This window comes from Physeter macrocephalus, chromosome 4, assembly GCF_002837175.3.
Source record: "Physeter macrocephalus isolate SW-GA chromosome 4, ASM283717v5, whole genome shotgun sequence".
NCBI lineage: Eukaryota > Metazoa > Chordata > Mammalia > Artiodactyla > Physeteridae > Physeter > Physeter macrocephalus.
Window position 1 is genome coordinate 118,368,473 of NC_041217.1, and position 9,667 is coordinate 118,378,139.

General features: G+C 34.9%; 1 long non-coding RNA gene across 1 annotated transcript in view; it reads right to left on the reverse strand.

The window, feature by feature from the left end:
* LOC114486034 (uncharacterized) overlaps window positions 1-6,259 on the reverse strand; it is a 38,613-nt gene extending 32,354 nt beyond the window's left edge. Inside the window, exon 1 of the long non-coding RNA XR_003679274.2 lies at window positions 6,213-6,259. This is a non-coding gene — a long non-coding RNA (uncharacterized lncRNA). The remainder of the gene's footprint in view (window positions 1-6,212) is intronic.
* Between the last annotated feature and the right edge of the window lie 3,408 nt (window positions 6,260-9,667).

A 9,667-nucleotide genomic window follows, 5' to 3' on the forward strand; every position in this document is an offset into this window, starting at 1 on the left:
ATGGGAGAGGCCACAGCAGTGAGAGAGGCCCGCGTACCGCAAAAAAAAAAAAAAAAAAAAAAAAAAGTAAAATAGTCGATGGTGGTTTGCCAGGGGCTAGTGGGAGAGGAAATGGGAAATTGTTTTCAATGATATAAAGTTTCTGTTATGCAAAATGAGTAAGTTCTAGAAATCTGCTGTACAACATAGTACCTGTAGTTAACAGTATGGTATTATGCACTGTAAAATACATTAAGAGGATAGATCTCATGTAAGTGTTCTTACAAAAAAAAAGAACCAAAGAAATTTTTGGAGGTGATGGATATGTACAGTGCCTTGGTTTTGGTGATGGTATCATGGGTGTATGCATATGTCTGAACTCATTGGAATGTATACATTAAATGTGTGACTTTTTCATATCAATCATACCTCACTAAAGCTAAAAATTCAATATAAAGACCTTTTACAATATAATTTTGTTTTCATGTACACAAGTATGTGTTATTCTATATTTTTAGAAAGAATTTAACTTTTTAAAAAAGTTACTGGGTAGAACTCTGTTCATCAACAAATACATAGCTCAAAATTTATATAAATTTTAGCACTTCCTTTCACTCTCAAATGTTTCCTGATCTGGATAAGAAAATAATATTTTATGGTTAAGAAATTTGAAGTGTTGACACCTTCAGTTGACTTTTTCTATAAGCCAAAATATTATCAATTGAAAAATTACTCTAAGGGTGCTGAAGTACCTGATAAGCTCAGAGCAAAAGCAAGTTATATATAAGTGAAGAATATTTTCAATTCTGTTTTAAAATAAAATGTCATGTGTTAGTCTCAGTTTTCTGAGAAGTAGATGCCAATATAGGATTAAATGTAGAAGGATTTTCTTAAGGGAATACTGTGAGAGGAAATGGGAAGGGATCTAGACAAGGCTGGGAGAGTTGTCAGACTGCAATGGAAGTCTAACACTGAGTGAAGGAGGGGGGAAGGAACATTGGGTGGAAAGACATAAGCTGAGGTTGGAGTGCTGTCAGGCACATCTCACAGCCACCACAAATGTGTAAGTATTTCAGCCCAAACATTGCCACAGAGCACTATTTTTTGGCCACCATTTAGAGTACCTTTCTACAATTGTCAAAAAAGTCACCTATGGGACTTCCCTGGTGGTGCAGTGGTTAAGAATCCGCCTGCCAATGCAGGGGACACAGGTTTGAGCCCTGGTCCAGGAAGATCCCACATGCTGTGGAGCAACTAAGCCTGTGCACCACAACTACTGAGCCTGCATTCTAGAGCCTGCGAGCCACAACTACTGAGCCCTTGTGTCACAACTACTGAAGCCCACACACCTAGAGCCCGTGCTCTGCAACAAGAGAGGCCACCGCAATGAGAAGCCCGTGCACCACAACGAAGAGTGGTCCCCACTCACTGCAACTAGAGAAAGCCCATGTGCAACAACAAAGACCCAACGCAGCCAAAATTAAATAAATAAATAAATTTGTATTATTAAAAAAGTCGCCTGTTTCCTTTCAATTGTTTCACCAAATTTATATGCTGCAAATCTGTCTTCTAAATTTTATTCATTCCAGACATAATATAAACTTATCCAGTTAAAAGTTCCTACAAAATGAATTTTACAAGGTGGAATTAGAGAATGGAAATCAAAGCTCACACAATTTATTCAATACTTCCCTTGCTTGTGAGGATAAAGTTCAACATCTTCCATTGTGTGATTTTTTATTTAATAATTGCAATTTTCTAAAAGCTTTAAAAACTGGAGGTGTTGGGTGTTCCATTCATTAAATATTTTCATTTAAGGTCTCAAACTGATTTTGAATAAATTCAACAAAAATTTGGAGTACCTGTTTCCAAAAATAGTCCAATACCATTATGGTAGCTTAGGCTGATTTACAAAATAGTTCTTCAAAGGCTCAAGTATTTCTACAGTCTGACTGGTATGGATGAAGAGAGAAAGTGCATACTTTCTGAAATGTTTTATACTTCAACATAGGCTTCTTTGTTGAATTAACTTTGCAATTAACTCTGTAAGTTAATTGTCCTATGTACATAGGTATGTTTACATTTTGACGACCAAAGCTTCTATTTAGACTGGCTTCTATTTAAAATATCAGAGCTGTTTGAATTCACTTGCACATCATATGTGTTCCACAAACAATTCCTAGTACATTTCTATTCCATAGGTTTCTTAATTTACTAAGAACAATTGTTTTTACCACAAGGCTGTGCTTCTTAATAAAATCAGTTTCATATTATCATTGTTAAAACCAATAATTTTCTTTTTAGTGAGAAACTTTATTACTGAACTTGTAATTACATTCAAAATATTAGCTGTTTCATTTTGACATAATAAATTCCCAAAAGTTTTACTTTGATTCCATAAATTGGATGAAAAATTGAACCATCATTGGAATGAACTGATTTTATATTTGAATAATTTGATGATATTAATATAAAATTGGCAACATTTGACTATTTGTGAAGTTCTGCTGATGAAGCCAACATGTTCATATTCTTTAATAGTTTCTTACTTATCTGTCTCTAATGCTATTTATTCACTGGTAAAGTGAACTATCACTTCCCTTTCCTATCTACACATAAAAAGTTTGAATAAAAAATGAGCAAGAAATTACTTTTTAATTATTTTTTGATCTAGATGAAAAAAATCATGCTTTCCACTGTGATGTATAAATGTTTATTCTGAAAGTACATTTGTAAAATTATCAACTTTGGACACAGTCTTTTTCAGAAAACTGCTAATTTTGAAATAAATGATACTGCTTCTTCAGCAGATTTGTGTCTCGTTTTCCAAGTGACCAGATATGGCCGCCACGTGGGTTGCAGTATTGACAAATGTTTTGTGCAAAATACATTCTGCTCATTATCAGTTTCTTTGAGAAATGTAAATTCTGTAGGAAATTTTTTACTAAATAAAGCATGCACTTTATTTAGATCATTACGCTGAAAAAAAGTGTATTGGAAAACACAATACTGTTATTCAAATTATAAAGTAATTTCATTGTACAGTAAATAAAAAACAATTACAAGAGTTTTAAATATATACTATGTACTACAGAACAGGAGTGTTCAGCCTCTATTTTCTGCACATATTTCATGCACACTCAACCAATAATTTCCCTTGTTTCCCACTGACTCTGCCTACTAATGGCCTGGTAGCCTTGGGTGTCTTGAATGTTGTAGCACAAGCCACATCACAATGGCTGGAACAACAGGTGTTGTCAGGGACATCACCATTGAATACATCTACCACCACCTGCAGCCAGAGTTACCTGTTTCTAGGCTACAGGTAAATAAATTTAACCTCTGTGGTGAAATGCTTCATTTTACCAGTGAGCACCATTATGCTGTCTTTGAAAGGAAGGTATTGGTTTAATTGCACCTGGGAGGGGTCAAGATACAGATTCAGGTTATCTTAAGGTCATCTTTCAGATTTCACCATGTGTCAAAGTGAGAAATCTGTTTATTACACATACATTTCATATACTGCTAGATGAGACCATGGCAGTAGCTAGAAGTGAAAAGTGGAGATCTAATGTCACACAACAGGTTCCCCATAAAGCAGACTCAGACATGGAGACTACACAAGAAGTTTGTAGGAGTGTGTTCTTGGATCAAAATATGTGGTAGAGCAAAAGAAGTAGAACTGGGCAGAGGCAGAACTGAGTAGCAATGCAGTCACAACAAAGGCCCTTGCTGATCCCATAAGGAGCTCTGGAGCTGGGATGGTTCTTATAATTGCCCAAAATAGAAAGAGGATGGGACTTTAACTCCCTGCATGTATCAGTCATTAGATGAGACAATGTGGTTCTGAGGACAAGCTTTGGAATTAAATTAATAGACCATACATTTTAAGCATTTAGAGAAGAATTCAGTTGAGAGCTGTCTGCTGCCAGCCACTACCAGTAGATGGAGAAATGAGTGCTTTGGTCTTTGGAAGAATCAGGGCAGTATACCTTGGCATCTACTATTTCTCCAAACACATCCCAGCTTATCTCAATGCAACTATTCATAACAACTTCTCATTAAAAGTGAAAAACCTGGAACAATGCTAAACTGGACAGGAGTCAGTATAGCAGGTGTAATTCAGTGCTGTCCTAGACAAACTGGCATGTATGACCAAGTACTTCCACTCTCTTTTGGTTCTACTCTTTGGAGAACCTTTGACCACCATTTGATTTCTATTACCCAGTTTCGTCCCCTGCCTACTTCTTAAATATTTATCTTTCCCTAAGGATCCAATCTTTGTCACCTTCTCTTATTACTCTAAATTTAGATTAATCTTGTACATATTGATGACTTTATTCATTTAAAAAACTTTTGAGTGGATTTTATGTGATAAACACTATGCTAATGTCTGGGGGTTAAAAAAAAAGATCTCATCTATGTTGTTGCATAGAGGTAAACACATAACCTAGGGGAGTATATAAAAGATTCATCAAGGGGCACTGAATCCAATCATCTGATTGCATTTTGGAAAATCAAACTGGCAACAATGTGGAAATGGTTTGGACTGGACAAAATGTTACAATTAAAGAAGCTATGAAGAAAATATGGGGCCTAATCTAAGTCAGTTCAAGTGATGCTGGAGAAAAGAGGACTAATTTGAAGACATTACAAAGAAACATAATATATAGGAAAACTGGATATGGAGGTAAAGAAAATGGAAGAGTTATGATGACGACTCTGAGGCTTCTCACTAGGGTAACTGGCTAGATAGTAGTGCCACTCACTAAGAAAGAAAACAATATAGGATAAGGAGTAATTTTAACTTGTTGCATCTGAAGTGCCTGTGAGACACCCAAGAGATAATGTGTAACAGGCAGCTGCATATACACTAGAGTTCAGAAAAGAAATATGGACTGAAGACATACATTCTGGGAGATCAGTATCATATAGTTGATGTGGAAGACATGTAAGGAGATAAGACTAACCACAAAAAGACTATAGAGTAAGAAGAGAAGATAAATTAATCCTAGGAGGACATCACAATTTATAAAGTAAGTAGAGGAAGAAAAGCCTGCCAAGAAGGCTAAGCACTCAGAGGAAACATCTGGAAAGTGAAATACCATGGAAATCAAGGGATTTGATTTGAAGGGTCTGGTTTGAAGAAGACGAGAGTGGCAAAAAAGGCCAGTGAGGCACTGAGTTTTACAGTAGAAGAATTAAGATGTGTCCATTGATTTAACAACAAAGGGGGCACTGAAAATCTTGACAAGAGCAAGCAGTCTCAGTGGTGGGGCAGAAGCCAGGCTTCAGTTGATTGAAGAGTGATTTGAAGAGAAGACATAGTAAATATGAATATAAGACAAATGTTCAGGGATATAGGAAGGAGAAGGGGTAGGAGATAAAAAGAAATATAGGGTTGAGATAAGTAGGATTTGTTGTTGCTTTTAAGATGAACATGACTTGAATATGTTTATATGATGAGAAACAGCCAGAAAAGAGATAAAGTTTGAAGATACACGAAAGGAAAATGATACCTGAAACAAGGTCACTAAGAAGAAAGAAGAGGACAAATCTGAGAGGAATATACTTAAACAGGAAGGTTATTGGGAGGTTGAAAAAATTAAAGGCAAGGATGGGTGCTGTTGTGGGCTGAGTTGTATCCCTAAAAAAATATAGGGATACAAGTTCAAGTCCTAAACCCTGGTACCTACGAAAATGACCTTATTTGGAAATAGGGTCTTTACGGATGTAATCAAGTTAAAATGAGTCATATTGGATTAAGGGGGGCCCTAATCCAATGACTGATATCCTTATAAGATAAAAATTTGGACACTAACACATAGATACAGAGGGGAGAAGGCTGTGTGAATATGGAGATTATTTTAACAAAATATAATATTTTGGTTTGGAACTCAGTTTAGCTAAAGAAATTTTACATTTGTTTGAGGTGGGGGTAATAAGCAATATTTGGTTTCAAGTCTCAGGTACTGATAGTGATTGGAAAGTTTGTTCTAGTGAACAGTTTAATCTTTCCTGTAAAATCTTATTGATTTCCATTGTAAATTATTTTATCCACTGTCTTTCATTCCCTATGCCTAGATAATCAGATATTCAAAAATAAGCAAGTTCAAATTAATAATGTTTTACTCTAGTCTTTCTTCAATATTTTTTGGTCAATTGCTTCATTCCCTTCAAACGATTTGTAATGCAAATGAAAGAATCTAATAAGTCACAAGTTAGATTCTGACCTCTTAAATTAACTTCATTTAATAGCTCCAACTGCAGGAAAGAGCAGACCTTCTTGCTTTTCGGGTGAAAAGAATCACAATTTGAAATGTCAGTTGCCTCAGGCAGGTATATCACATTGAGTTGTATTTAAACATAGCTTCACACTGAAGCTAGCTTCACAGTGAATTATAATAGAGAAGTCACTGAAGTCATCTCTTTTAATCTATAGCAGAAAAAGGAAAAGAATATTAGTATTCCTTAACTTAGGAAAAATGGTTCATATATATATGTAATAGTCCACTATATTTACCTTATATAATGATAATTTTTCTCTGAAAAAATCTAAAAATGTGTACAGTTATCCAATAATTGATACAATTTGGTATAATATCAGCATATATATGAATTAATGTGATAAAAATATAGAGATAAAAAATTAGTTCCATAATTATTTTAGTTGGCAACAGTGAAGATTTCCAGTTAATGATTATCTAAGGGAGATATGACAAAAGCATTTTGAAGTCTAGAAGTATAAATTTGTGAAGAAAATAAAGCCATCCCAGACAGAACAGATTTTAAAAGAGGCTCTCTCCTATTTTAGGTAGATCCAGCTAAAGATCCACAAAACATTCCCAGGTTAGGCCAGCAATATCTTCTCACAATAAATTCTTTATAATACATACATTAACTTAAATTACTTGCTAAATATTTCTTAGCCCAAAAAAGGAAATCAAGACTACAAATAGAAACAATTGAGAAAATAACAAAAATGCATCAAATTAAAAATTATTACAGCCTAAGTGATACTCAATAAAAAATATATAACTTTAAATAATGAACTAAGAGATAATAGAGGAAAGAAAAATTAGCAGCTCTTTAAAAATGAAGAAAAAGGAATAATATTAATAAAAGCAGAAATTATTAGTGAAGGAAAACAATAGGACTTTGCTTATGCTTCAGCCATACTGGTGGTTTTTAGTCTCCTTTTTCTGCCTCAGGCCATTTTCATAAGCTGTTTCCTCACACTGCAATGATATCTGCCTCTTCTTCTTCACCTAAGTAACACTTACTAAATCTTTAGAGATCTCAGTTTAAACATTATTTCTGCAGAGGTTTCCTTGACACCCATATGGGTTAACTCCTTCTTGTATATGCATCCACACACCCTAGCTCTTATCACAATTACATTACTTATTCACTGCTAGATTATAAGCATCACAAAGGCAAGGACCATATCTGATCATTTCACCACTGAATCTCTAGTGCCCAATATAGTGCTCTCCCTATAAAGTGGGCTTGAAACATTAGTGTTAAATGAATGCATAAGTAAATAAATGAATGAAAGAAGTCTTGGGAGAAAATACAAACACACAATTTTCCAGAAATTTGAATCCACAAATAATAAAGAACTACAAATACACAAAATTAAGCATGGGAAAAGGAAAGAACAGATATCAAGGAGACTTTAAAGAGACATATGGGTGTCAAGGAAACCTCTCTGAAGAAATGTTTAAACTGAGATCTCTATAAAGATTTAATAAGTGTTATTAAGGTGAAAAGAAGAGGCAGTTTGAGGAAACAGCTTATGAAAATGCCCTGAGGCAGAAAAATGAAGGTGGGGGGAGGGGAATCTGTGTGGCTGAAGCAGAAAAAAGTCCTCCTTGGTGCACTAGAAACATTTCCTTTAAAGACAGTAACAAGGGACTTCCCTGTTGGCCCAGTGGTTAAGACTCTGCGCTCCCAATGCAGGAGGCGAGGGTTCGATCCCTGGTCAGGGAACTAGATCCCACATGCATGCTGCAACTAAGTAAGCCTGACTGTTGCAACTAAGACCTGGTGCAACCAAATAAATTAGAAAAAAAAAAAGACATTATTTAAATAAATAAGTAAAGTCGGTAACAAGTCAGGAAGCCCACTAGCAATGGTTATTAAACACTGACTAGAAATTTCAGTACAATAAATAAGTTAGGAAACCAAAATATGATGTACAGCTATTGTACCTGAAGGGTCAAAATTATTTTTATTTTCAGATGATACTGTTATCCAACTAAAAATGTAAGAGAAGAAATGGAAAAAGCAAAGATTAAAACTAATAGGAGAGTTTAGTAAGATATCTAGTCACAAAACTGCGTACATTGTTTCATGTTAGTCTTATCCTACTGACATCAATGCTATTGGCTAGGAATGCTTGGGGCACTGTACTACTTGTGGCAGCTCCCCAACACATTTCCTCCAACAGAGCCAATGTTGTGGCTGGATCTGCCCTTGTGGTTCTTATTATGATTGCAACACATACCTCAGTAACAACTATCAAGGAACTTTGAAAAGACAAGCTTATTACTCACAGCTCTTAGAGAATACATGGCACACACCTGAGGGCCACACAAGGAAGTTGCAGGTTGAGAGAGAGGGAGAAAGCGTGTATCTGGGGTTCTGCCTTTACTGGGGTCAAGGATGGGGTCCCTAGGGTTTCGTGGGCTTACTCTTTATTAGATTTAAAACATAAGAGCAGGAATTAGGGTGCAGGAAGGGAAAAGTCGGGTTACTGTTTTGCTAGCACCTGTGTCATACAGCTGATAATAAGTTGATTCGAGATGGATGCATTTGAAACAGATGCCTCAGCAATCAAAAGCTAAATGTCAGGCATTTATATTACAATAAAAAAGCTTATTGTCAGGCACTTATACTACATATATTTATATAGTATAATACTAATTTTTAAGAAGATATATATCTGATTACATTCAAACATTCATCAGTTATCTATCTCTGGGTGGAAGAATTACAGATGATTTTCCTTTCCTTTACACCTTTCCTTTACACTTTGATAGAAACTAATTTTATAATCGAATTATAAAGGTATAAAATAATTATAAACATACCTACTTGCCAAAAAGAGCCTACAAATATAATTATATTCATAAGTATCAGTTATTATACAGTATAAAATAGCCTCAAGTTTTAATATAATTGTGTTTTCCTCCAAAATAAACAACCCCAGCCTCTGTAATAATTGGAGACATTTACTTCATCTCTACCTGTATAAGGAGAACTTTCCAGTGGCACTTGCCTGGCTCCACCTTCTACTCCTTAATTTATTTTCCAATTTTGGGAAACATGTCAATCATGAGAGTTACCTGAGAAGATCAAATAACCAATTTTAAGTCAATAGCCTTAACATTATGTATAAGAATTTATCTGGCCTTCCTCTATTTTAATGTACATCAGCTTTGTAAATGGCTCTTTCTTCCTTCTTTGATACTCAAAGACCTTTTTTTCACTTCATATTTGTATTTTGGATTGGCCAGACTAGCAGCAGTTAAATAAGAATGAAAGGAAAGAGAGAGGAAGGAAGGAAGGGAGGGAGGGAGGGAGGGAGGAGAAAGAAATTCATGAACTTAAAATCAAAAGAATGATAATGGAAAATCAAAAGAATGATAATGGATTAAAGAATGAAAATTTTTTTTTTTTTTTT